This window comes from Rhinatrema bivittatum, chromosome 2 (genome assembly GCF_901001135.1).
Source record: "Rhinatrema bivittatum chromosome 2, aRhiBiv1.1, whole genome shotgun sequence".
In the NCBI taxonomy this organism is placed as follows: Eukaryota; Metazoa; Chordata; class Amphibia; order Gymnophiona; family Rhinatrematidae; genus Rhinatrema; species Rhinatrema bivittatum.
This window is the reverse complement of record NC_042616.1, coordinates 770,068,838-770,092,412: the sequence shown is the minus strand read 5'-3', so window position 1 is coordinate 770,092,412 and position 23,575 is coordinate 770,068,838. Positions and strand designations below refer to the sequence as shown.

The 23,575-nt window shown below is 45.1% G+C and overlaps 1 long non-coding RNA gene across 1 annotated transcript in view; it reads right to left on the bottom strand.

Annotated features, from left to right (window-relative positions):
* LOC115086284 overlaps positions 1-23,575 on the bottom strand; it is a 301,007-nt gene that overhangs the window by 210,219 nt on the left and 67,213 nt on the right. The window contains exon 2 of the long non-coding RNA XR_003855207.1: positions 19,639-19,809. This is a non-coding gene — a long non-coding RNA (uncharacterized LOC115086284). The remainder of the gene's footprint in view (positions 1-19,638; positions 19,810-23,575) is intronic.

Here is a 23,575-nt window from a genome sequence, read left to right as displayed (position 1 = left end):
CAACCCCAATTCACCCTCAGCTCCTCCGGGGTTTACCTTGCACTTGCATGGTAAGTCCTTCTCCGTCTTGCTCAGATGTTCCAGCCTCTCCATGGTTTCTCTCCGTTAGGCCCATGGCAGTCAACAATCTTCTTTCCTCGTTGCGTCCTGGCGGTTCCAGCCTTATTGGTGATCCGGTACTTAGCGATGTTTCGGTCAGGGAAGTAGATTCTCACTCCTGAACTCTCTCCCCAGCAACCTCACCCGGTGTAAGCGGGGGAATAGTGGCGAAAAAGCTCCCAATCCTGGGCTGTGATGAATCCAGAGGAGTGGAGGTGCTTTCTCCACCCCTCACCCGGGCTTTGCGCTTTGTGTGAGGCATAATGAAATAGGAAAAGAGGAAAAAAAATATCAGGAGCTCCTCTCGCCGCTACCATTCAGGTCACCATCTTGGAAAGCTCTCTGCTGTTCCTATCTGAGTGTTTTTGGTATGCGCTCCTCGGGGGCCTCGCTCACACTCAGGGATATCCGCTCCTCAGAAGGCCTCTCTCACTGCCTCTGCTCTCTTTTTAAGTGAGTCCAGCTTTGTTCCTTGGATGACCTGGCCCTGCTACGTTCCAGGTCTTCTCGATGCCTACGCTTCAATCTACTTTTTCAATGCCTGTTCTCCACCTGCCTACTTTTTCAATGCCTGTTCTCCATCTGCCTCTACCTTCACTGTGTGGATTCTCGGGTTACCCCACTCTGCGGACCACTACCGGATCCATACCATCTTGTGCAACTTGCGCTCAGTGTCCGGCCTACCCCGCACTGCGGACCTCTACCAGATATTGCCTGCACAGACACCAGCAAGAGAAGGTATTCTTCAGGGCACCCCACACTGGGGGTTATCACCGGCTCTCTATTACCTTGTGTACATTCATCTACTATCTCCGGCCTATTCTGTACTATGGGCCTCTACCAGAGATATTCTACACAAGCACCACTAAGAGGAAGTATTTCCAGGACCATCCCGCACTGCGGGCTATCATCGGAAAAGATCTGCTTGCAGGTCCTACTTCCTGGACTAAGTTCATTACCCATTCCTCCGGTCCGTTGCAGTACAATAAAGTTATTTTTCTGTTGTCCATCATCACTGAGACTCCGCCTATCATGGTGAGTCACCACAGGGCTCCTCCCTGTGGGTGGAGTCTACACTTACCACGACCCAGGGGCCCACTGTCTAACTCTAGACACACAGAACATAACAAGGGCATTCAAAGTACAGTGTTATGAAGTAAAAATATCACTTACAACATATATGTATTTCCATGCACTGCTGTGGTGCCAACACAAAATCCTGCAATAAAGACTTGTAACCCCCTAGTCCTTCTATTATTCGAAAGTGAAAATAACCGAGTCACATCTACTCGTTCAAGACCTCTCATGATCTTAAAGACCTCTATCATATCCCCCCTCAGCCGTCTCTTCTCCAAGCTGAACAGCCCTAACCTCTTCAGCCTTTCCTCATAGGGAAGCTGTTCCATCCCCTTTATCATTTTGGTTGCCCTTCTCTGTACCTTCTCCATCGCAACTATATCTTTTTTGAGATGCGGCGACCAGAATTGTACACAGTATTCAAGGTGTGGTCTCACCATGGAGCGATATAGAGGCATTATGACATTTTCCGTCGTATTAACCATTCCCTTCCTAATAATTCCTAACATTCTATTTGCTTTTTTGACTGCTGTAGCACACTGAACTGACGATTTTAAAGTATTATCCACTATGATGCCCTAGATCTTTTTTCTGGGTAGTAGCTCCTAATATGGAACCTAACATCGTGTAACTACAGCATCGGTTATTTTTCCCTATATGCAACACCTTGCACTTGACCACATTAAATTTCATCTGCCATTTGCATGCCCAATCTTCAAGTCTTGCAATAATCACACCTCCAACTTTAAACCAACATCTTGCCTCCAGCAAATCAAAAACAAAATGCACCTTTAGAACACGAAAATTTATCACAATCCCTACCCACCCAAACAATCTAATCACAACCCTCACCATAATATCGCAACTACTACTCAATGCACAGTCCATCACCAAAAAGATACCAATAATACATGACCTCCTAATCTACTTGCATCCTGACATACTCTGTATAACCGAATCCTGGCTCAAAAACACAGACCCCGCCCTTATCAACCAACTACCCAAAACAACCTACAATATATACTCCAAAGCAAGACCAAAAAAGAAAGGTGGCGGCATGCTCCTCATGGCCCTAAAGAAACTCAACATTGCAGTCCATCCCATCAACCCACCATCCTCCATAGAAATCAGCCTTTTAAAATCAAAATCGTTACAAATTATCCTCCTATATGCCCCACCTGGAACACTATAACATAATATATCCGCCCTAATTGAAACATTCATCACCAACATCAACATGGCCATACCTGCCATTGTTCTATGGGACTTCAACCTACACATGGACAAAACACCACTCTCACCAACCTGCGAACTCCTCCTTGAAACCATGACAGCCATAGGTTTCAAACAAATATTTAACACCCCCACCCATAATTCCGGACACACCCTAGACCATAGCCCAGACCCATCTCCCATCCACCTCCTCCATCCCCTGGTCAGACCACAAACTCACCCACACCACCCTACAACTGAATCACCCACCCATAGAATCAAACCAAACCAACAAACCCATCAAATTCATCAAACTATGCCCAAGCAATGAACTCACTGAAATCCTCCCAAACAAACTAAAAGACCTTGACATGAATGACGCAAACACCGCCACAAACTCTTGGACGGCCATTAACACTGAAGTAGCAAAGATTAAGTGCCCAACCATCAAAAAAGTTATCAAGACCGCCAATAAACACAAAACACCATGGTATACACCTAAACTAAAAAACTTTAAGCACCTCCTAAGACAATCTGAAAAAAAATGGAGAAAAGACCCATCCCCTCAACTAAAAGATAGATACAGAACCATTCTTTATATTTACAGAACAGACATTGAAAAAGCCAAAAGAGATTATTATGCCAAAAAGATCCATGACCACCAATTTAATCCCAAACCTTATTTGCCTATGTCACAGACCTAATGCAACCAATCCCCAACAAACCTCATCAAGAAAACTCCTCCAGAATATGTAATGAACTTGCCAACTACTTTTAACGACAAAATTGCTAAAATAATTGCTGCCAACCCACACACCAACCAACCTGCACCCAATTCAGCACACCTTACCACACCATCCTGGTCTCAATTTGAAACATTTGCCTCATTTGAAGTAGAATCAATAATCCAAAACTAAACAGCTACACACCCCATTGACCCCATTCCAATAAAACTTCTAAAGCAAATCCCAAACACCATAGCCAGACCTATAGCAAACATAGTTAATATTTCACTTGAACAAGGCACCTTCCCTGACTCTCTCAAATGCGCCAGCATCAAACCAATCCTCAAAAAACTTCATTTCAACAAAGATGATCCATAAAACTACTGACCCATCTCCAACCATCACCAAGATCCTCGAAAAAATTGTCAACCGTCAACTCTCCGAACACCTGGAAAATCATAAGCTCCTATCTCCAGCCCAATATGGATTCCGAAAATACTTTAACACCGAAACGCTCCTTCTATCCCTCACTGACCACATCCTCAGAAGCCTTGACCATGGGCAATCCTACCTCCTAATCCTACTTGACATCTCTGCCGCCTTTGATACTGTGAACCATGAAACCTTACTAAATAGACTAAGTGACATCGGCCTAGGCAACACCACACTCAAATGGTTCAAATCATACCTGACAAACCGGTCATACAAAGTTAGACTTAATTCTGCAGAATCCAAACAAATTCCCCTCACACAGGGTGTACCTCAAGGTTCATCTCTCTCGTCCACCCTGTTCAACATCTACATCCTTCCCCTATGTATGCTGCTATATGGTCTAAATCTTATACGCAGATGATGTTCAGATCCTACTCCCTATAAAAGAAACTATCACAAACACACTAAAATCCTGGGACAACCACCTTCAGAAAATAACATAACTATCACAAATGTCCCTCAACCTCAACCACAATAAAACGAAATACTTCACATTAACAACAAGACCATCTCAACTCTCAAAGACAACAATGCAGCACCTGTCACAGATGGTAAAATAACCTCCTCAGCCAGAGATCTCAGTGTACTCATTGACAATGAACTCAGCATGAAGAAACATATCAACTCAATAATAAAGATGGATTCTTCAAACTCCAGGTCCTCAAAAAAATCAAGCCACTGCTCTACGCCCAAGACTACAGAACAGTACTCCAAGCACTGCTATTTTCCAAACTCGACTATTGTAATGCCCTACTCCTGGGCCTCCCATCCAAATCTCTAAGGCTACTGCAACTGCTCCAAAATGCAGTGGCACGATCACTCTCAAACACCAAAAGATCTGAACACATCTCACCAATCCTCAAAAAATTGAAATTCAGCAGGTGAGGGAGTGCTCATCCTAAGGGTAGTCAGGAAATAAGACAGCATATTTGTTTATATTCAGCTATGGATTTTGTGTATGCAGTCGACCTATGGTGTGGCCATACACATCCAATAAAGATTTTCTTTCTCAAATATAGAGTTCTTTCACAGGTCCAGTTGGTTAAATGTGAGGCAACTGTAATGGGGGAGGGGATGAGTGAGCAATAAACAGGCTGGGGGGAGGAGGTGAATTTCACTTGTCACAGTTGTGTTTTTTGCCCACCAAAAGCTCTGGCAGTCAGATCCTGTGATCCTGCCAGCCCAGGTTTTCAGCTTTTCATGGCCATGAATGGCTGAGGAAATGAGGAGGAGGAAGAGGAAGACTGCACAGCAGTAGGAGAGTGACCTGAAGGAAGACAATGCATGAAGCTGGTCAAGCTTGTACAGTGAAAGCAAGGGCAATGAGTGACACCTGTGCCAGAGGAGCAATGACACAAGAAATGGAGTATTAAGTGAATGACTGAGGAGTGGAACTGCAGTCCTGCAGAATACAGTAGCACTGGGTGACCAATACAGTGGCGTGAATTTGGAGGGCAGGGTAAAGGAGAGAACTTGAAACCAGTAGGGCAAGGTCTTCACTGACCTTTATTACCTCTTTCTATTATGCCATCTGCCCTGCATAATTAGTTGTGCCAGCATGGGAGAGGACAACCTTTGTACCAAACCTAAATGCTGGATAATAGCATAGTGCATATTCTATTTGTAATTCACCATGCAAATGATTGCTATGATTTTAGCTCTTCTGCTATAGAACAATGCCAGGATATACATTTAAAATATATTCACAATTCACCCAGGGCTAAGACTGGCGCACTTGCATTTGCTGGGTGCAGGCAAGCACAATGTACATTCATAAGACTTGCTTCAACATCCTTGTCCCCAAACTCATTCATAGAAATACAGAAACATAGAATGTGATGGCAGATAAGGCTGGTAAAGATCATCTAATATGATCAATTTACTTCCTGTTGCAATGCCTTAGACTCCAGCTGATTTCTTGCATTCCCCTCTTTCTTTCACTCTCTCTCTTGTTTTCTTTGAAAATGCTCATTTAACTCTTCCCAGCCTTTTTTCACAAGCAGCTTAAATGTATTTCCCCCTTGCCTTGATGTTTCTCTTTCATTCTCTATCTCCACTCTCCCTATTCTACCTGTTCTTCCCTCCCTGGAGCCCTCATATGGTAAAAGGAGATCAGACTGAGCACCAGTGATCTGTTACCAGTTGTTTTATTTTTATCGCAAGGAGATCTCACCACCTCTGCCCCACTCAGTGAGCCCAGCTGTTTTCATAAAATAGCTCAGCGTACTCCAAAATTCCCAGATGATTTGGGTTTGCATTTATCTATTTCACTGACCCATCCATCGAAAAGCAGTTACTTAAAGGATCTTGAAAAGAAAATGTAAAGCATTGATTATTTACAGATTTGCTGTTTCCCTTGCATCTAAAACAGGGCTCACAAGTGCTATTGTAATTAAAGGATAGGCATTTGTTATCGCTAAGCATTATTATCCATAATGACAGCCATTTCCCAGGTTAAAATATAGTTTTACTCACAGAAGCAAGGCCTTTGATTATTGCCCACCCTCAATGCCGGCAAAATCCCCTCCTTGTTAAAAGGCATTCCCGGGGTAGGGGGAGGGGTTTTGGCAGGAAGAGGGATGGGGGAGGGGGGGGATGGAACCACACATATAGGCCTGCATAATGAAAACCATGTGCTCCGTTTCCGACATTAAAAAAAAAAAAAGACCCCCAGAGAAAGCAGGCACATTTCCCTGAAGTTAATATTTCAGGAGGCAATAATGAAAGCAAAAGTGCACGCAAACCCATGGGAGTTTACAAGAAGCAGAGTACTGGCTGGTAGCTCTGCCTGAACCCTTCTAAAATCTGCATTGTGGTTTGCTCCTCTGCATGCCTAGTAATTTCCTTGATAGTGAATAATAGAAGAGCTCTACCACTGACTGAAAGCAGCTGTTTTTGTTCTCCACTCCCTAAAAGCATCAGATTTTCAGCTCAGTGGCTGTCATCGTTGAGGGGATTGAGGGAGGCTGAGTATGATTTGTAGAGTCAGGCTTTTCAAATTGTCAGGGTAACGGAACCCACTCGGGGGGCGGTACTGGACCTGATGCTTACGAATGGGCACAGTATCTCTGGATGTTGCAGTGGATGAGCCTTTGGGATCCAGTGATCCCTGGATGGTGCTGTTCAGTATTAGGGCACAAGAGGTGAAGGTTCATTCAAAAGCGAGGGGCCTAGACTGGATGGGAAAATCTAGGGGAAGTGGAAGGGCAGTGGGCAAAACTAAAAGGAGATATCATAAGGGCAACTAATCTTTTTGTAAGGAAAGTAAATAAAGAGGCTGCTCTGGTTTTCTAAAGAAGTAACTGAAAAGGCAAGGGAGAAATGTTAATTTTCATAAACAAAAATGAAGGTGGAGAGGACGAGTGGTACACTCAGTGGAAAACATCCAGATTCAAAAGGTGTAGTGCCACGCACATTAGATTTCGGCTTCTGTCCCTCCTGATGCAACCGGAGTGGCAAAACACGGTCTGTGTCAGGGGACCAAAATCAGCTCCTTTTGATACGACTGTTAATAAAAGTGGAATTGCCTCACAATCCTGTGGAATTGACTGAATCCTCTTGTTACTTTGTGGATCCTATTGTTCTTAGCGCTACATCTTTTGTATTTGTAAATTTTCATAAACCACATATGGCAACCCCCTGGTCAGCCACTATATGGCCCTAGATCCCTGCCATAGGTTTTTCCAGCTAAGAGAGACACCATTTTTATGCAGCACCTCCCCTGAGGTTACCTGTGATTGATAAGTCTCTTAGTCTCTACTTGGGGGTAGCTAGGAGTAGAAATAGTGTAGGTATTTTGAGTTAGCATCAGAGGAGTGAGTAGCTATTTTGTGTTTCTCTAGTTTTGAGTGAGGCCTACTCACCCCATTCAGTTTTGTTCACTGAGGAAATTCCAAGCAATGTACTCCCTGCCTGTGAGGCTCTGCCTCAATTTTGATAGAGACTGTAATAGCATTATTGGGCTATTTTTATGAGGTTTGGCTGATGGTCATTCCCTGGATCCAGAGGTCAAGGTCTGAAGACCTGTGAGCCCTTTCTAGACATGTCCCCCCACTTAAAAAGGCTCGTCTGACAGTCACCAGGGACCGCGCCCTGTCGATTGCTGGCCCCATGCACTGGAACACTCTACCCCTTGACCTTCGTTTGGAGCCATGCCCTCTTAAGTTCAGAAAAATGCTAAAAACCTGGCTCTTTCACCAGGATTTCCCTGATTAATTTTCCTCGTTCGACTACTATCCTCCTCCCCGGCACCTATTACTCCTCCCGTCGCTCCATGACACCTCTCAATTGCTCTCTGATGACTCCATGTAGCCACATACTACTGCTTGTATATTTGTAGATATGTTTTACTTTTTGCATACTGTATTCTCTTTAGTTTTCATTTTTCATTTTGCTAAATTTCGCCTCTCTGTGCTTCCTTTTGTATTTATCAGTTGCCCGGTTCCCCCTTTCCCTGTTTATTGTTATTTCCACCATTTTTACGTTAAAATGTAAACCGATATGATGTGTATTTTAATGTCGGTTTAGAAAAGCTGTTAATTAATTAATTAATTAAATAAATAAATAAATAAATAAATTAAATAAATAAATAAATAAATAGACAAGAGATGGAGCGAGATCAGTGATAACTTCACCCCAGAGTTAGATTTTTGATTGGAAGACGTTTTCCCTTCTTTGTGTTATGAGGAGGTTTGATCCACCCTTTCTCTCTGGGAGACTTTATAACAATTTCTTGTTCACCATCAGATCTCTCCTCCAGAGGGATCACTTTCATCAGAAGGCTGGGAAGAAGGAGCAAAATCTAGGGACCCTCAGTAGGATCTCCATCCCAAAGGGACCAGGACACAGGCTGGGAGCAAGAGATTGAACATTTGGGCTCAGGTAGGATTTTTCTGGGATTTAGGGGATTCCCCACAAGTAAGATTTTCCCTGATCCACTGGGATAGTTTATGCACTCAGAGAGGACGTGATAAGCTCCATCCCAGGAACCTGCGAGACAGGACACAAACCCAGAGACATTCCCAGCCACCTACTTCTGCATCAAAAGAGATATCTGAGAGATATACACACTAGGATAAATTCATATCACCACCCCCTGGGCCAAGAAGGTCGGTCTTCACTCCCACAGAAAGAACTCACACCTCGGGGGCAAGCAAGAGGGGAAGAGAGAGTGTTAGCGAAGACAGCCCCAGAGAAACACATTCTTTCGTGTGCCCTTGGAAACAGTGCAAATCCATCAAAAAAGGGTTACATACAAGAGATTGCAGCAAGAGAAAGACAGGTGACAACATCTGGAAAAAGTAAGAGAATCTGGGAAAATTGTCAAGTACTTAAAAATGCAAATAGAATAAAAAATAACAAACAGTGAAATGAGGGGACAGGACTTTTTCAGATATGTTAGAGATAGAAGGAAAAGTGATGTTTCAAGACTCAGAGGTGAAGGGAACGAATATGTAGAGGCTGAGGAAAAAGCAAAATTTCTTAACAAATTTCTTAACAAATGGTGTTCATTGTGGAAAGGCCTGGAGTGGGACCACATAAAACAAGCACAAATAAGATTGGAAACGAGGTAAAACTCAAATTGATTTTCAGAGCAGTGTGTTCATGAGGACCTAACTAAACTTAAAGGGGCCGATTTTAAAAGTTACGGGCGGGGGGTACATTTGTGCGCGCCACCCGGCGTGCACAAATGTACACCTGATTTTATAACATGCACGCGCTGCCGCGCGCATGTTATAAAATCTGGGGTCGGCTCGCCCAAGGGGTGCACACTTGTGCACCTTGCGTGCGCCGAGCCCTAGGAGAGGCCTGATGGCTTTCCCTGTTCCCTCCAAGGCCGCTCCGATTTCGGAGCGGCCTTGGAGGGAACTTTTTTTTTGGTCCCCCCCCACCTTTCCCTCCCTTCCCCTATCTAACCCACCCCCCAGCCCTACCTAAATCCCACCCCCCCCCCCCTACCTTATCTCGTCGAGTTACGCCTGCGTGCAACTCTGGCAGGCATAACTTGCGCGTGCTGGCCATCTGCCGGTGCGCCATGCCCCAGCCGGTCCGAGTGCTCTGGCCGCTGTGCCAGAGCACTCGGACCGCCATCATGCCCCCGGCCACGTCCCTGGACTGCCGCCACACCCCCGGCCATGCCCCCGACTGCCCCTTTTTCAAAGCCCCGGGACATATGCGCGTCCCGGGTCTTGCACGTGCCGCCGAGCCTATGCAAAATTGGCTCGGCGCGCGCAGGGATAAGTTTTCGGGGGTTACACGTGTATCTTGCACGCGTAACCCTTTGAAAATCTACCCCAAAATGAATAAGGCGAAGAAGCCAGATGAGATAAGTCTAAGGGTATGGCTCTGCTGGCTGACCTTTACAATGATTCTTTAGAGTCAGGTGTGGACTGGAGATTGGCTGATGTGATTCCTAGTCATAAAAGTGGAAGTAAGGAGGAGTCTGACCTTTGTGGTGAGCAAATTAATGGAAATGCTGCTACAACAGAGCATAGTGCCGTTTTTGGAATCCAATGAACTGCAAGATCCGAAGCAGCATGGTTTTACCAGAGGTAAATCTTGTTAGACAAATCTGATCAATTTCTTTGATTCGGTGACCAGAAAGTTTGATCAAGGTAGAGTGCTAGATGTACTATACATGGATTTCATTAAGGCCTTGACACAGTTCTGCATAAGAAACATAAAAAAATTGACACCCTTGGTATAGGGCCTAGAGTGACTGACTGGGTTACAAACTGGAAGAGTGGGAGGTGACAAAGGGTAGTGGTAAATGGAGTTTTTTTCTGAGGAGGGAGTTGTTACTAGCAGTCATTGGACCAGTTCTTTTTAACATAGCAGGATTATCAGGAACGATTTATCTTTTTGCTGGTGATACCAAAACCTGCCACAGGGTGGACAGCCAACATGAGCAAAGCTAAAGGAATTACCGGTATCTCTGGACTGGCAGCTAAGATTCATTGCTAAAAAATACAAAGTAATGCATTTAGGATGCAAAACACAATGGAGAGGTACAGTATTGGAGATGCAATTCTTCTGAACATGAAGGAAAAGTGGAATCTGGGGGAGATTATATATGATGTTCTTAAGGTGGCCAAACAGGTAGATAAAGTGACAGAAAATGCTAGAAAGATGCTTGGCTGCATAGGGAAAGAAATGGTCAGCAGGAAAGGGAGTTGATATTGAGTCCTCACTTGAAATGCTGTGTACAATACCAAAGAACGCACCTTCAAACGGATATAAACAGGATGGAGTCAGTCCAGAGGGTGGCTACTAAAATGATCAATGGTCTTTGTTCTAAAGTATATAGAGTTTGTTCTAAAATATATAGAGTTTATTTTATTTATGTATTTTATTATTTGGTCCTTTTATATACCATTATTCTAAATAAAGATCACAATGGATCACAATGGTTTACAACATGATGTACATATTATACATCGACAGGGTCATTGACTTAATGAAGTCAAACAACTTACATTTTAAAAATTGACACATACTTGGGATAGGGTATTTAGTTCAGGAGATAGGTTCTTAATGACTTTGTCCTTGAGGGTGCATGCTCTGTGTTCACATGGTAGGAGCAATGGATGGCCGGCACCATCCATTGCACTATGTCACAGGGGCTACCGGTGCCATTGGTCAGCCCCTGTCACATGGTAGGAGCACAAGATGGCGCCGGCCATCCATTGCTTCCACCATGTGACAGGGGCTGACCAATGGCACTGGTAACCCCCGTGACATAGAAGGTCAAAGGTTATCGGCACCATTTTGAATACCGGCAGCTGAGGGTGTGAGTGCAGGAGATGGCTCCCGGACCCCCCGCTGGACCACCAGGGAGTTTTGGTAAGTCTTGGGGGGGGTCAGGAGAGTGGGGGGTTTGTTTAAATTCGCCTCTTTAGACGGCCGAATAATTCGGCAAAGATTCATTATATTCGTGGGGAATCGCAATACCTTTCACTTCCCCACGAATACAACGAATATGGCCCTATACGTTGCGGATTACAAATACGTAGGGAACGAATGCACACCCCTACTTCCTGCATTCTCATCTAGTACTGCAGGACCAGGACCGGGGGAGGAATTGCTATTCGGCCTTCCTCTGTTGTGGCCTCCTTCTTCTGCTGCTGGTGGAATCGGGTCCACCAGTGGCACCACGGGCCACCTTCCGCCAGAGCTGTAGCCAGGCAATTTGGCGCCTATGGCACATGACAACATGAGTTGGGAGACTCTGTTCATTGTTTGTACAGCAATGCCCAAGGCCAGTGCAAGGGTATTAGGTGCCCTAGGAAAACTTTACAGCCTTGCACCTCTTACCCCATCACTCCCTCCTCACACACAATTAAAAATTATGCATTTATAATAACAGATTTTACATGAAAAAGAACATTTAAAGCACAGTCTTTTGAGGTAAAGATATCACTTACAATATGTATATTATATTTACATGCACTGCTGAGGTGCCAACCAGAAAACCCTGCAAAAAAGCAAGAGACGCTTGGAATCTATTTGGTATTAGGACTACTGTAATGCATCTTGGGCATGGGCATGACCCTCACAAAGCCACTCAAACAGCAACAACCCTACTACCTATGAAAGTTAATACTATAAATATTACACCAGGCCTAAAATAGTAATATACCCCCTACTAGGAAAACAGAGCAAGCCAAGCTGCTATAGATCTCTACATAGAAACTACACACTAACACTTCAGTCACACATGCAAAACACAGATAGACCCTCAAATAAATACATATAGAATAAAGAGACCCTACAGTATAAATAGAAATGTATAGACAAAAATTGAACTGGAAACTGCAACAAGCCAAATGCTGTATGCATTGCAACAATGTAAAAAACAGAAACATTATCACGCCTCATAGAACAAAATTAGTAAAACATACCAATAAAAAGAATAATTCTAAACAATTAATGGATAGAATAACATTCAATAATTAAAAAGTCATATAAACATCTTATTTATTTATTTATTTATTTATGGTTTTTATATACCGACCTTCTCAATACAAATATCAAATCAGGTCGGTTTACATAGAACAAAACTGTCGCGGTTGAGGCGTTACATTAAACAGATCTTCCAAACATCAATAAAATATTTCATAACAGACACATCAAATAACACCCAACAATTAAAATAAGAATTTTAAAAAAGTCCCCATTATCCATACTTGGAACCTTTGATTTCCAGATGCCCTAAAATTGTCATGGATTATCAGGCAGAGAGTAACTGAGGTAGTTGTGCACACACATGCTCCCTCTAATACACACACATGCTTTCTCACTCCCTCACATACATACACAGTATGTATGTGAGTTTGATTTCCAGATGCCCGTGGTGTCAGGGCATCTGGAAATCAAAAGTTCCAAGGTATGGATAACGGGGTAGGGTTGTTGCTGACCCTGTTGTGGATTTTGAGGGGCCACGCTGCTTTTTCTTGGCAGCACAGACCTCTTTCTTCTGCCACCTGTGGGATCGGGTCCACCGGTGGCACCACGGGCCTCCTCTTCTTCTGCCGCCAGTGGGATTGGGTCCACCAGCAGTACCACGGACGCTCTTCTTCCGCTGCCGGTGGGATCTAGTCCACTGGTGGCAGCACGGACCTCTCCCTGCTCCCGATGCTGCTCCACCGGGTGTGCCGCCCTGTGCAATTGCATGGTTTGCACATCCGGTGGCACCGGGCCTGGCCAGCACCATTTTGAAAATGGTGGCAAAGGGCCTAGAGTCATAGAAGGTGTTCCTGGCCCAACTAGACCATCATGAAATGAAGATAGGGGATAGGAAGAGGGCTAGGGTAGGGGGTGGGTTGGAGATCAGGGGGTTAATTTTATATTTAAAGGGGTCAGAATGTGAGAGGGAAGGGTCAGGGCCCTGCAGTATTTTATTCTTTTAAAAATATGGTGACCATAGGGGCTATCTTGCAGGGCAGTAAGGGAACAGGGGGAGGTCTAATGCCACTGAGGGAAGGGGGTCCTTAATTATAGGTTGTTCCTGTTCTCTCTGTGTGCGCCCTTAAGGCGCACACAGAGAGAACTAGGGCTACTAGGGCCCTTTAAGAAGAGTTCAGTCCCGGGGTATAGGGCCACCATCACTAACCAGTGGCATTTCTTTGCAGTATTTTTACCAGCGGTATTACCGAGGGTTTGTGAATCCTGTAGGATTTTTCTCCAAACCCTGGTAAATATATCTCTAACAGGCTGATACAGTACAGTGCGCTCCGATGGAGCGCACTCTTAACCTGCCCTAGGACGCGTGTTTTCCCTTACCCCTTATTCAGTAAGGGGCAGAAAACACGCGTCCAACCCGCGTCACCTAATAGCACCCTCAACATGCAAATGCATGCTGATGGCCCTATTAAGTATGCCCGCGCGATACAGAAAGTAAAATGTGCAGCCAAGCCGCACATTTTACTTTAAGAAATTAGCGCCTACCCAAAGGTAGGCACTAGTTTCTGCCGGCACCGGGAAAGTGCACAGAAAAGCAGTAAAAACTGCTTTTCTGTGCACCCTCCAACTTAATATCATGGCAATATTAAGTCGGAGGTCCCAAAGAGTAAAAAAAGTAAAAAAAAAGAAAATTAAATTTTAAATGGGCCGGCGGCTGTCGGGCCGAAAACCGAACGCTCAATTTTGCCGGCGTCCAATTTCCGAGCCGTGGCTGTCAGCGGGCTCGAGAACCGACGCCGGCAAAATTGAGCGTCAGCTGTCAAACCCGCTGACGGCCGCTGCTCCGGGTCAAAGGAGGCTCTAGGGACGCGCTAGTGTCCCTAGTGCCTCCTTTTGCCTGTTTCTACCGCACCACCTAATTTAAATACAGAATCGCGCACACAGGCGAGTGGCCTGTGCGTGTGCCGGGAGTTCATCCGCTCTCCTGCGGACTTTACTGAATCGGCCCGTAAGTTTGTACCTGAGAAATGGCGAGTATAGTGACTTGCTCAAGGTCACAAGAACCATCAGTGGGAAATGCAAGCTTTGAACCCTGGCTTCCCTGGTTCTCAGCTCATTGCTTAAATCACTAGTGCTGTTCTTCCACTGCAATAGGGAACAGGACCAACATAGCAGCTGGATTTATTTAAAGTTTAGTGGGACTTTGTCTCCATAGCCTGCTGTTCCCAGAGGGAACAGGATCAGAGTTTTAAATGTATGTAAAGATAGCTGTTCCTGTCTTCCCATTCCACAACAGCTGGTAGAAAGATGAACAAACTTTCAGGACGGAGGGGCTAAATGAAAGCTTAGGACTTCCGGATGTTTCTGAATGGGTCATAGGACCAATCAAGGGTAGTAGATTTCCAGTTTTGTGGGCTTCAGTTTCAAAAGCAGACAGTGGCCATCTGAACTGAAACCCAACTTCATTAACCTGGTGCAATCCTCAGAGGATAAAAGGGGAACGGACAGCTGGAAGTAATCTTTCTAGTTTTGATTCAAAATCAAGCCCATGATTGCAGTTTCATTTATTTTCATAAAAATTTGTACCATCCAACAAAGGCACAGGATTTCATACTCAGAAACAGACACAATCTTTGTTGACCACGGTTGGCCATGATCTGGACAATAATCTGACTGCGCCGACTGGCCAAGGACAGCCCTCACAATCAAATATTGCCAAAGCTGCATGGTTAACCATAAACAACAGCTCACCTATGGCACAAGGGAAGAGGAGGCTTATCGTCCCTTCTACATTTACCCTCCCAGTTCCCAAGAGTAATTCCCATAAACTGATGAGGATGGGGCTGCAGGGAAGGCAATGTTAATCAGTGGCTAAGACAAACATGCCTTAGAAAACAGCATCCATGAGCATATGTTTGTTCAGAGAAAGGAAAGCTTAATCAATGAGAATAACATTCCGCCCCCATTATCTGATTGTTTGATATTGTATTCACTCTTACTCATGGGGTAGCCCCACGCTCCTTGACAAGCTGCAGTAGTTCTCAGCGTTGGGGTTTACAGGAAATGAAGCCCTGCAATTTAGCCCTAAGAAAGAGAAAAGCCTGGAGTAAAGACTTGCAGATTAAGACATAGACCAATGACAGCCATGTGAATTAGCTATAGGTTTCACTGAAGTGAAGGTAGCTTAGACGCTATCAAATTAGACGGCAGTACGATTCCACCAGGAACATTTATACTACACATGGGGGTTTCTCATTTAAATCCTTTAGTCTGAAAATTTTCAAATGAAATTTGAAAAAAGACCAATGTTCTTTCAAGGTTTCATTCTGCAACAAAGAAGGCACTTGACTCAGAACAGAAATATCAAAGCTAGATTTGTAAGCACAAAGTAAGTCCATTTTTGTAAGCAGAGCAGAACCAGGCCCCTATAAGGGCTTTTCGGGAACTTCAGCTGATAAAGAATATGGTTCATGATTTTAATAATATATACTGTATTTTAAAAATAATGGGGTAAATATTCAGTCGCTAAGAAGCTAGTTAAGTTATCTGGATACCCATATCCGGCTAAAACCGATTTGATTTGATTTGTATCACGAAAGTCGGTATAGAAAAGCTTTAAATAAATAAGAATTAATTAATTAATTAATTAATTAATTAACCAGGATATTCAGTGACACAGCCGTGCAGCTGACTATACTCGGATAAGTTAGAGTTAGCCAGATTATTGGTATCTGGCCATTCCTCCCTGGAACGCCTACCTCCCAGCCTAGGAATGCCCCTGATTTACCCAGCTAAATTCTAGCCGGGTAATTCATTATCTGGCTAGAAATTAGCTGGATAAGCCTTTAAAGTATTTTTGTATTTTATTATGTATGTACTGTATGTAAACTGTTTTGATAAATTTTAATATTGTAAAAGCGGTATATCAAATTTTTTAAATAAATAAATAAATAATGGCTTTTGAATATCTACCCCAATATGGATACCAATTAGTTTATTTGGGTTGTACCCAGAATGACAAAACTCACTAATACAGGGGTGGCCAACTTCAGTCCTCAAGAGCCACAAAAAGGCCAGGTTTTCAATTGATCCACAATGAATATGCATGAGATAAATTTGCATCACTGCCTCCAGGTATGCAGGTCTCTCTGATGCATATTCATTGTGGATATCCTGAAAATGTGGCCTGTTTGTGGATTTTATGACTGGAGTGGGCCACCCCATGCATTAGTAAAATTAAGGTTCACTGTAGATATGGCTTTCATTTTACCCGTTCTGATATTTAGTGTGGGGGGGGTGGGGGGGAAGGTCAACATTTTCACTCTAGAAGTATCATCAAGTTTGTAAATGTTTGGCAGTGTTCATGTACTTTGTTTACTGTTTCAGGGATAGTTAAGTTATTTTGGAGCAGATGAAGAGCACAGACCAGGGATTCTCATCCCAGTCCTCGGGACACACCCAGCCTGTCAGATTTTCAGGATATTCACAATCAATATACATGAGATACATTTGCATGCACTGTCTCTGTTGGATGCCAATCTATCTGATGCATATTCCTTATGGATATCTTAAAACCCAGACTGGGTAGGTGTGCCTTGAGGACTGGGTTTGGAACCCCTGTGTTGTGTTTGTGGCATAGTGTGGACACTTGGTCGCAATGGAGATGACTCTGCCCACGGGGAGAAGCCCCGTGGGGAACCACTGCGATAGGCTGAACTCAGATAGTAGACACAGTATGGATATAGGCTTTATTGTACTGCTTGTAGATAGATGGTAAAGCAGGAAGGTAAGGCACTGATCCCAGAAGTGCCAGTACGTTCAACAGGCTCAGATGTGAAATCTCACCCAGACATTTCACGGTAGGCAGAAGCCCGCAGTGCGGGTAACGTCGCAGCTGGTGGGTGGAGCTGGAGCACCGGATCGTAGAGGTACTCACAGGAATGACGGCGTCTTCCTGATGGTGGAAAGCTGGGACCTTAGTTCCGTGATGCAGGATATAATGGCTGGTAGGCCCTTGACGAGCGAGTACCCGATGGTCCGAAATCCTGAAATGTAGAAGAGAGAGAAAGATCCCCGAGGAGCGGTTGTGTAGTTAGAGAGGACCCCGAAGGGTAGTTGGAAGCAAGAGACCCCCGAGGAGCGGGTATCTTGAACTTCTACTGGAGCGAGGCCCTTGAAGTGAAGCAGCGTCTAAGCATGCAGCTTAGAGCGGTCAGAGTAGCTTAAATCGAAATCCTTGCTAACTCAAGGTGGTAGTGAAAGAGGAGGCTAGATATACCCGGAGGTACTGATGTCATGCAGTGGGGCTGCCCCCGAGGTTCCCGCCATGATGAGTATTTGAGAGTAGGAGATGTGCGCACTTGCGCCCTATGAGGCCACGGGAGTGAGCATGGCGGATGGGGATGCCCATGCTGGTCTGGAAACGCCGAAGCCCTCGGCACTTGGCATCGGAGGCAGCCATCTTGCCCAAAGAGAGAGAAAGGGGAGAAAAAGAGGTAAAGCAGAGCAGTCGCAGCCGTCTGCGACTGACGAACACAACACTCTGGCAGACTATAGCACCGTCCTTACCTCATGTCAACCACTCACATTTCTCCCCCAAATAGTTTCTAACAAATGTTTATTTGAGCCCGTCATCTTTGTTGACATTGCTTGCTCTTATCATACACGTTTGCAAAAAAAAGATTAAACTGGACAGTTGATGAAGTGCTAATAATTTTGTGAATTAAGGCTGAGAGTATAACAAGGAACAAGTAGATTTGCAGCATACTACTGCGAAATATCAATAGCCTGCTTCTTGTTAAAAAAAAAACAAAAAAAAAAAAAGAGAGAAAAAACTGATTGCTTTGAATTCCAAATGTAAACGGTACTCATTGGATCGGATTGAAAGATCAGGCATAGCTAGTGCGAAACATCTGCAAGTCAGCATGCCTGCTTTGATGACCTGCAAATTGCATGGTACTGGAGAACATGAGATTCTGCATGGCAAACATTTATTCAGAGCAGAGCAAGAGGCAAAGGTGTCACTTTCTTTTCTATCTTTTTTTTTTTTTTATTGAGTAGGGTATATATGCATACGAACACTTCCTGTGGTGGAAATCGCGCTGAAGAAGTTTTCCACTATGACAAAACACCTTAAATACTAGTGGTAGATGTAGGAATCTACATTGGTAATTTTTGAAAAACCACAATTAGCCTTGATCTCTCCCCCACCCCCATATTACAACCGCTCGGTGTTGCCTTTGTGCAATGTGAATAATTAGGGGATACTGTCCTGTGTCTAATATTTACATATGGGCTTTACTTGGGTTTTCTGTCACAAAAGGTGCTTTCATTTCTTCAGGAGTTTAGCAACTCATGAAGCCGAATGGAATAAAAAAAAATCCTCTGGGTTTTGTTTTTTTTCTATTTTAATTAGCATGATGACAATGATCAGTCTACAAACAGGATGCGGGGCAAAACAAGAGTTCCGGGAATGGCACAGATATTGGGCAGCATCCAAAGCACATTTTCTTTCTTTTTGCATTGACTTTTTCACCTTCTGTGGTTTCCTGAACGTGCTCAACTATATAATGACATCTGTATCTGCAGCACATCTAAAATTACATTCGTTGCTGGCTATGGGTGTTAACACATCACGAATGATCAAATCTGGGACGGTTTTGATTGGCTCTCTGCTCGACACTGCTCATGATCTTTCGCAAACCTTATCTCAAAATGGCAAACACACAAAGAGAAAAAGAAAACACAGAATTTGATGAAGTAAGTCAGTGTAACTTAAATATTTTTTTGCAAACTCTGTCCATCCAGTAGGTAGAACTAGCTGCTAAATGTCATGAGGCCTTAGTAATTCCTTCCTTCCCCATGAATACTTATTTTCTGCTCTACTTAAACAAGGTCCAATCTGCAACAGGAGGCAAAGTGGCTTCCCTACAGTCTCAAGGGGCATCCAGACGTTAGACCCTGATTTCCCTGGTGGGCAGCCCTTTGTTCTAACAACTAGGCCAATCCTTCTCTCATGCTGCTGCAACTCTCACATTTTAGCTCTTGGCACCAGAGCGGACGCTCTGCTCATGATTTGCACGGCCATTGTAAAGGGGGTACCCTAATAAAAAAAAATTAAAATATGATTTACCTGATCCTTGGGCTCCAGGGAGGGTGCTGATGTCTAGATGGGTCCGGAGTTGGAAAGGGGCCTGAGTTGAGAAGGCCGAAGGCTGTGGCAGGGCAGAGGCTAAAGACAGCACTCTACGAAGCTGCGAGGGACTTGCAATTGCTACAGGCTAGAACCGATACAAGAAGAAACCTAGAAAAAGAAAAAGAGAAAACTGAGATCAGAGAGAGAGAAAATAACAACAGAGAGATAACAACCTGATACCCTGTTACCAGCAAAAACCATAACCCACCCCAAGATTAAGAAGACATAACAGAGCAAACCAAAAAAAAAAAAAAAACCAAACAAGAAAAAGAAAAGAATTGCCAAATCAAGAGCTCCAGGAGCTAAACTACAACTGAGGGTGAGGAGGCCAGATCGCAGTGAAACAGGACCACAGAGCTTCCAGAAAGGGAAGCCCAGAAGAAGCTGGCTGAAGACACCAAAAGCTGGTTTCCAAGATAGAAAGGCACCAGCTCAACTGAAACAAGGACCGGCGATAGTGCGCAGTGGCTATTACTTAGGGAATAGTCACTGCTATTAATTGCATCAGTAGCATGGTAACTTCTTAGTGTTTGGGTAATTGCTAGGTTCTTGTGGCCTGGTTTGGCCTCTGTTGGAAACAGGATGCTGGGCTTGATGGACCCTTGGTCTGACCCAGCATGGTAATTTCTTATGTTCTTATGTGATAACGGTGGTACACAAGACTCAACAAGAGAGAGCCACCTTGTGAAGAAGAGGACTGGTAAGCATGGACTACTGGGAAACAAGAGAAAACTGGTGAGAGAAAGCCCAGAGGGACAGACACTGAAGAAAAACAAGGGCTGCGAAGGAAAGAGCCGGCTGTGAGAGAGGAGCAGGGACTGAGACACAAGAGGAAGACCTGGACCTGGCGCTCCGAAGAGAGGTTGGATCGTCGCTCTCATTCAAGTGCACCACTGTGATACAGGGCCAAAAGTGACCCGGAAGTGCAGCACTGCGGATGGCAGGCCACGATATTGAGCACAGGAGGACCTGAGGGAGGAGTGTGACATCCTGTGGGAAGCAGCTGGCGCGACGCAGAGGGCTGAGCAACGCCGGATTCACCAGCAGGAGGAGCACTTCCACAACCTGGCTCCCAACCACGATGATCCACTTTGAGGTCTGCCATGGTCATATTGAAAAGAGAGAGGGAGAGAGACCCCACAGACCTGGAAGTGCCACACTGGCTCCTGCCTTCCTGCCACAAGAGACAGCCACGATCAAAGTACCCGAAGAGCAGTGCAGAGGTTAAACCTCCCAGCCTGAGGCGACTGGGACCACAGAGTTACAATGAGCCCTGGAAACAATGGGACAAGAGACCCCGCTGAAAAGAAGCCAATTGCAGGAATGGCGGTAATGAATCAAAATGACTGTGAAGAAAGACCGAGAGAGGCCGCGATGCTGTTAGCGGATGTCTGAAGAAAAAAGAAGATTGAAAAATAGAACCGGGAGGATTAAGCTGACCGGCAGCAGTCAGCTGTAATAAAAAAAGCTGGCACTGCCGGCAGAGACCTCCTCCTGGGGCAAGAGCTGCTGTAAATAATAAAAATTAAGAAGCCTGTTGCCACTGCCTTTGCTGCCGATCTGCTTAAGTAAGTGCCTTTGGAGCCCATTTGTATTTTTTTTACTGTTGTTTTTGGTTACTGGTGGTGGTGAGAAGCTATTTTTAAGATATAAAAGTTCAGTCTAAAATAGTGTATGTTGTTAGTGACAGCACTAACACATGCAGGAAACATCATCACCAGCAAGCTCACAAACTTATATATGAGCTTGTAAGAGAGATCGTATCCAGGTAAATGTGTCATTGGCTCCCCTGGATACAGGTAAACAGGTCAGCGCAGGTACACCAAACATAAACCATCAAAAAGCTATGGGCCGGATTTTAAAAGCCCTGCGCGCGTAAATCCAGCCGGATTTATGCGCGCCAGCGTGCCTATTTTGCATAGGCCATCGGCACGTTCACAGCCCCGGGACGCGCGTAAGTCCTGGGGCTTCGTAAAAGGGGCGGGGATGGGGCGTGTCTGGGGTCAGGGGCGGTTCGGGGCGGGACCGGGGGAGTGGCGCCGGCCCGGGGGCTGGTCCGGAGGCCTCGAATATGTCAGGTGATGGCGCGCCAGCAGCTCGCTGGCGCACGCAGATTTACGCCTGCTGAAAGCAGGCGTAAATCTGCCAACAAAGGTAGGGGGGGGGGTTTAGATAGGGCCAGGGGAGTGGGTTAGGTAGGGGAAGGGAGGGGAAGGTGCGGGGGGTGGAAAGAAAGTTCCCTCCGAGGCCGCTCCGATTTCGGAGCGGCCTCGGAGGGAACAGGCAGCGCACGCCGGGCTCCGTGCACACAGGTTGCACAAATGTGCACCCCCTTGCGCGCGCCGACCCCGGATTTTATAAGATACGCGCGACTACGTGCGTATCTAATAAAAACCAGCATACTTTTGTTCGCGCCTGGTGCACGAATAAAAGTATGCGCGCGGAAATTTATAAAATCTACCCCTATAAATATAGCGAAAATAGCACCCGCGATAAAAAAAAGGGGCGTTGTTAAGATAATTTGCAGGCTTCCATATTGCATAGGTAACACATGGAGCATTGCGTCAGCACAAGGCGCGTTGTGTCAGCATTTGCCGTGTCGTTTTACACGGCTAGCGTAAATTAGTACATAGTGCGTTATTTTTTCAATTTATATATCCCAGCTTCCTGCAGCTGCCTCTTTGAGGGTGTGTCAGGCATGGGAGTAGAGGGAGTAGGAGCTTTTCCTGATTAGATTACCTGAGTGTGTTGTCTGGTTTGCTGTGTGACAACTAGAAAGGAGTGAGGGAATATTGTTGTGTCGAGAATGTCCATAGGCCAACAGCAGAGGCCTAGAGGGCTCTGCTTGTTGGCCTATGGACCAACAAGCAGAGCCCTCTAGGCCTCTGCTGTTGGTCTATCTGCGCAGCCGATAAACAAAACCGCGATCGGCCGGATGAAAAAAAAAAAACACGATGTGAATCCGAACCGGAATCCGAACCGATTCTGGTTCCGATTCACATCTCTACTGCAAAAAGAGACTCTCAAATAGGACTGCCTCCAGGACCTGTCAAGCAAACCAACCCCCCCCCCCCACACACACACACACACACACACACAACCCTCTGCACTGGGTATCTTACTACATGCTGCCACTAAACCCTCATCCAAACCATTCCTGAAGCAGCCCAACATCGAAGCCATTAGGTGGTCCTTGCCATTCCATGTTTCTGCCATCCCAGTATCCCCACATTCAGTGGAGAGCTTCTTAACACCCACTTCCTCCCTCCCTCCATAAAGTGGCAAGCCTTGGTGACAAACTCTGGGTAGCCTGCACACCCCCAAATAAAAACTATTAGGCCCAGTTCAAGTACTAGGTGGAAAAGCCTCCGTGGTGGTGGGCTGGACAGTGTGCATTACAGGCAAATATCAACTAATACGCATACTTGTAAGACTGCATATTTGATGTGTCACGCTGTCAAGTTTCACACCTCTGCCCCTCTCTCAATGCTTGGTATAAACAGTGAGTGGACTAGGGGAAATTTTAGAGTAGGAGGCCTGAGACCATGCATACTGCAGTCCATACGGTCAACTCTCAGAGGCGCCCCTTCTCAAGAGTGGAAGCACTCGATCACTGCAGTCCAAAAGCAGTGTGTGCCAAATGAATGCACACACACTGCCTACTCTGGGGTATGGATTGCTGTGGTAACGGAGGGACCTCTCAGTGCTACAGCACCCCCAGAGACAGAGATTGACAGAAGATAACACAGCACATCACTCACCGAGTCGCATACTGACACACTTATCTTTTGAGTACGGACTACCTGCAGCACTTCCTGGAATGTTTGACCTCAAACAACATTGATGTCTGTGGCTGCTTGTCCCTAACTGCTAA